This window comes from Apium graveolens, chromosome 9, assembly GCF_009905375.1.
Source record: "Apium graveolens cultivar Ventura chromosome 9, ASM990537v1, whole genome shotgun sequence".
NCBI classification, from domain to species: Eukaryota; Viridiplantae; Streptophyta; class Magnoliopsida; order Apiales; family Apiaceae; genus Apium; species Apium graveolens.
Window position 1 is genome coordinate 94501514 of NC_133655.1, and position 6023 is coordinate 94507536.

At 36.0% G+C, this 6023-nt stretch overlaps 1 non-coding gene across 1 annotated transcript; it reads left to right on the forward strand.

The window, feature by feature from the left end:
• The first annotated feature begins 279 nt into the window (after window positions 1–279).
• On the forward strand, window positions 280–386 carry LOC141687565 (small nucleolar RNA R71). The gene has a single exon (XR_012561060.1). It is a non-coding gene; the product is annotated as a small nucleolar RNA R71 (small nucleolar RNA).
• Window positions 387–6023: the final 5637 nt, after the last annotated feature.

The window sequence follows — 6023 nt, forward strand, 5'->3', positions numbered from 1 at the left end:
TTAACTCCATAATTAGCCAAAGAATCCACCTTCATCGTTAGAGCCTTAAGCTGAGCGGCGATCACGGTAGCTACATCTACCTCTAGAATTCCTGCTACTTTGCCTTGAGTTAGTCTCTGAGAAGGATTCTGATATTCATTAGCAGCAATCAGTTCAATTTATTCATAAGCTTCATCGTAGCTTTTAGCCCACAAGGCTCCTCCTGATGCTGCATCAAGCATGGGTCTAGAAGTAGCGCCCGAACCATTATAGAAGCTGTTAATGATCATCCAGTCAGGCATCCCATGGTGAGGACACTTTCTAAGCATCTCCTTATACCGCTCCCAAGCCTCACACAAAGAATCTCTAGACTGCTGGGCAAATTGAGTAAGAGCATTCGTGATTGCAGTGAATTTTTGAGCGAGTTCTTCCCATTTGGTGATAGAGCCTGATGGTAGAGAATGTAACCAGCTCTTAGCTTTATCCCTCAGAAAAAACGGAAAAAGCCTTAGCTTAATAGCATCTTTAGTAACATTATTGAATTTGAAAGTGTCGCAGATCTCGATGAAATCTATGATGTGCATGTTGGGATCTCCCGTTGGAGAACCCCCAAACTGAACTGAATTATGTATCATCTGAATTGTGCTAGCCTTGATTTCAAAAGTGTTAGCCGCGATGGCTGGTCGGACAATGCTAGACTGAATATCATTGATCTTCGGTTGAGAATAGTTTATCAAAGCCTTTATATTTGCTTCTGGTTCACCCATTGCAACAACAACTTCTTCTTAAACATTTTCCTCAGCACGAGCTTTATCCACTACTTCCTCCTCTGCTTTTTCCAATATTCTCTTTCAAAGTTGAGAACGCGTTAGCATACACGCTCTCTAGAGTACCGGAAAAAGCAACAAATAACAAGTAAGTAAAATATCTGAATCAATGAACTTCAACGAACACTGATGTCAAGCACATAAACTAAAAATTAACACCGAGTCCCCGGCAGCAGCGCCAAAAACTTGTTAGGACAAAAACACGCGCTAATATTCACGCAAGTATACGCGATAGTAGGTAATATAGAATTATTTCTAGTTCGTTCCCACAGAGACTGGTTTAGGTTAATTTTAATCAATGTACTCATGCAACAATGTTATGGTTATTATTCAAGGCTAAGATGGTCACAATTTGAGATTGTTTATAACTGCGATTAACTAAGAGATTATATTAAAGAAAATTAACTAAGAGATTTAAGAGGATTTGTTACTATATGACACAAACATGGGATTCCAACTTTATTACTACTTCATTCAATAGACTTTTCGTTCTTTTCCTTAGCATGCAATGGTGATGACACTAATAAGATAACACGAAATTAGTATACGCCAATTTTCGTTGTACAAATACCCTACTACCAGACATCATAAAAGAGATAAAAGCTGAATAAATACTGATTATATTGAGACCCTATATATCTATAGAATTTGACAACATAACGGTTTAATGCGCAAGTTATCGATCATGATTACACAGGGAAAGTAAGATGGTTAAAATTACCTACGAATCATGCATAACAAATACATGAACCTATGTTAGCATGGCAAGTTCTAAACCCCTAAATTCACTTTCGCTTCATTAAAGATTAACATGCTATCTTATAAGTTCGCGATGCTCAGAAGACGAATAAGCACAACCAATACTTGGATATCATACAATCACCACACGCTAAGGCATCGAATAAAATTAGCTAATGAAATCCATAAGTAAATCCGTTGGAACCCCACGATAACGATTAACCCATAATCGGGCTCATCATCAACCTGGGTTCCGATAAAAGTATTATAACGACTCGTGTATTTTTGAATTATTTAAAAATGTGATTATGGAAATTATTAAATGAATAAACTATGTGTATTGGTTTTGACCGCTATGTGTTGTTTAATTAATGTGTGATTTATGGTGTACCGGGTTGTCCGCGTGATTAATTATGGAGTCGTAATGAATTATTTTCAATTTCAAAAGTGGATTTAGTGCAAATTTAATTGCATAAATATTTGGAATGTCTATAAAATTATTTTTATAGTTCTATAATTACAATAATTATTTTTAGGAATTTAAAAAATTGAGAAATTAATATTTTATTAATTATTTATCTTTAAATGATTTTCTGAGTGCTTTTATTTATAAAATCCATATTTAATTCAAGAATTCTTCAAAAATTATGAAACTCTTATTTATTTAAGTTTGGAATATTCTGAGAATTTTAAAATTATCTTGGTAATTTTTGGGATTAATTTTACCCGCACGTTGTTTCATTTTATTGATAAAAGCGGGTATAAGTGGTATTTCCAAAAATTGTGTTAAAATTATGAAAATTACGTTTTTTTAAACTTCGGGATATTTGTAATATTTTAAGACTATTTTCGGGATTTTCTGAAATTGTTTCAAGTACAGCTCGGTTCGTTAATTGTGAAATGCGGGTACGAGTTGCGTTTCAAAAATGATTTAAAAATTATGAAAATTTTATTTTTAATAACTTTGAATTTTTTGTGATATTTAAACTAATTAGGTAAGTTTGGATTATTTTTATGCGTACGTTTGTTCGTTAAGAAACGCGATAAGCGGTGTCAGAAATGGGGTTTCAGTTATAAAAGAATACGTGTCCCTTATTTTGGACGCGTGGCAGTTGTTTACACTTCTGTTATCTGTTATTTGATAAGGAAGCAAATAAAATATATATAAAAGGGAGGAACCGCAAACACAGCAACAACACAATCGTATTAATCTTTCATCTCTTTCAATTCCTGTCTCTCTCTCTCGATTATTCTTCCGTGTTTCATCCCTCTCCCTTTCACTTTCTTTTCCCGGCGAATCCTTGCCGCCGCTGTTGTGCTCCGTTTCCGGCAACTTTCCGCCGCGCCTTGGTATCACCAATTTGCTGTTGCTCCCCTCTGGTTTCTGTTTGTGCGTGTATATACCAGTATGTATGCGTGCAGATGTGACGTTTCTGTTTTCTTTCTTGTCACCGCCGCCTCTCACGATTTTCCGGTGAGAATGGTGGTGCGTGGCCGTTATATTGCTGTGGTTTGCCGTTTGTTTTGTTTGCTGTCAATTGGGCTTTCTCCGTGGGCTCTAATTCGGGCCAAGTATATGTGCAGTTGGATTCATGATTTATAATTTTAATATTATTCCCTTTTTATTTCAGGGAATTATTGAGTATATTCGTGAAATAAACTATTCGGTATTTGCGAGATTTAATTTTAATCGATAGAATTTGCGTTGGAAACCAAAATTGTTCGGGTACCCACGAATTTTATTGCCGTCAACGATGAGCTTCAGTGAGCCGACGGTGGACGATGATGAGCTAATTATGAGTCCTAATATGAATAAAAATATAAAATGCGAATAAAAGTAAATAATCGAATAATATTGGTGATTGGGATTTGAGACGTGGATTTCAGTTATGGTATCGGTTGAATTAGTCATTGGGTTGTTTGTTGTTGAATTGACATCGAATTTTTTCGACGGGTAGTCCGATAAACAAAAGAGACGCTACCCAATTTTCGGGAAATTTACCTATGAAAATACGGGAGCGTATTCGACGATTATTGGGTCATCGAGTGGTTATATAAATACATATGTGTATTATATGAACTTGACTGCATAACGTGATGCAATAATTTGCTAAAAACCCATAACCCTGATTTCATAAAATTATGAGTATACGTATTTCCTGAAAAAGAACACTCAACCGATTTCGAGAACGTGAACCCTAATTGTTATTTGTGTTATTACAATATGAATGATTACGAGTCGGAATATGCTATCGTATGGGTAGGTTGATAGCGAGGATCTGTCAAGCATAACTGGGTGTCTAACGTAGAGTATTTCGACCCTGTAGGTTCTAGTCGGGATACCGAAAAGTGGACGATGGACTAAAGATGACCTAGTAGTCAGTCGACGAGCTCAGTAGAGTTTCAACAGAAAAACCTAAGTATCGAAGTTGAATCCAATATGATCTAGTGGTTGGACGTTAAAGCCTGAGCGGCAGTGTCGGCTCAGAGTTGATTAGTAATAGTTGTAAAGCCCTGTAAGGAAAGTACTTCTAAACCTTTTCTGAAATATAATGCAAATATTTTTAAATTCTCTCGTGACATATTGTTAAGTATTCAAAATAGTTCTGTTTTATATTGAAATTACCTTGAATTATACAACCTTGAACCCGAATCACATCATTTGATCTTTGAGCCGTAAGTCTTATTTTTTTTTATAAACCATCCTTTGTTGATTTTCAGATACCAAACCACACAAATATGATACTACTCCCCCAAATATATAACTACCAAACACCAAACACTTGAACAAAATTGTTTGAAAATACAGAAACTTTTATACTCCAACCATTCCTTATAACATCAAAGAACTATACCTTGAAAAAAAATCATTACTTGTCTAATACCTGATCCTTTTACAGAATGAAAACCGTTTCTTATACAGACCTTGACATACCCTTGTGATATCCATGAATTTCCTTACATTTTTATTCAAAGGTTTAATCATCATTGATTATGATCTTGTTTTATTGAAGTATATTGTTTATCATATTGAACTATTTTAGAATTGGATAGTTTTCTTATGTGGACCAGATTCGTGGTTAGACCAGATTCGTGGTCGATTTAGGCCAATGTGTGCCTTGGATCCAGTTCGTAGAGCAGAGCTGTGTGCTTTGCTCGGGGTTAGTGTGTGACTGATCAGCAGCCTAACCTTGGTTTTAAAACTTAAAATGAATATCCAATTCTAAGATTGTTTAATAATAAACTTGATTCTTTTGAATCATTCCATTTTAACATTGTTTAACCTCAGTTATCACTATTATGACTTGCTGAGCTAGTTAGCTTACTCTTGCAATTCTTTTTATATATTTTACAGTTGAAAAGGATATGGATGATAGTGAAGTTCCTCGGTCCAAAGAGCAGGCTAGGGATCCAGTTTGAGTTGGATCGAGCTAGCAGGAGGTTCATACGGTAGAGAGATAGTAAGATTGTAAGAATAATTTTATTATCAGTTGTAAGTTAAATTAGTTGGGATTTGGTACGTTGTAATAAAAGTTAAGGTTGTGGCTTGTATTCATACTTTAACCTGTTGCTATCCGTGGTTATGTAAAGCAGGGTCATTGCAAATAGTATATCTTATACAGGTTTATATGTTATATATAGGTTGTGGACCCCAAACTTCTGACCCGGGTTTGGAGGGCGCCACAGGTTGGTATCAGAGCTACAGGTTATAAGTCACTGAAACAAGCCTACATTTTCGGGATTGGGCAGAGGGTTAGGATTAGGAATAGGAAATAGAAAGATGAGTCGTCGTGAGGTTGAGTGCAACTGTATAGTAGGTCTCCGGCACGGTTCGTGTTGCGATTCGGGATTCTTAGCTTGCAACGTGATTTCCAGACAACAATAATGGCAGATCCTGATTTCCCTGTATCATCTGATCGTTTGGAACTTTCCGTTTGAGGATCGTCATCTTCTCTCAGATTTGAATTGCACCTTGTTCCTCCATCAGTATTAATGGTACTACCTTCTGTAATGGCAACTGCACCTCTTCAAGCTATTCTACACTATTCTACCACCTCTTGATACGAGACTACCTATTTAAGAACCTCCATCCGTTTATTCTTATTTTACTGGACTTTCAGCTGTGAATGTATCTCTTCAGTTTACCCTACCCCCTGTTCTATACCCCCAGTTTAGAACTTGTCCTATGAAGCAATTGTACCTATGAGGATGGATTCGGGAGTTGCAGCAAATGGTAAGTGCATGAGATATTAATAAAGGTGAGAAGGAGTTTAGAAAGAAGATTCAGGTGTTCCGGAGGATAGCTGTTATCAGGTTAAAAGAAGCCATTAGTAATTAGGCCACCTATGACTAGCTTGTGGAATGGACTAGATAAGTATTGAAAAGAGAGAGCTGGAGGAGATTATGGATCTGGAGTTTTCTTAAAATTAGATAATAGTGTTATGACGATACGATATATTTATAGTAACAAGGTGATGT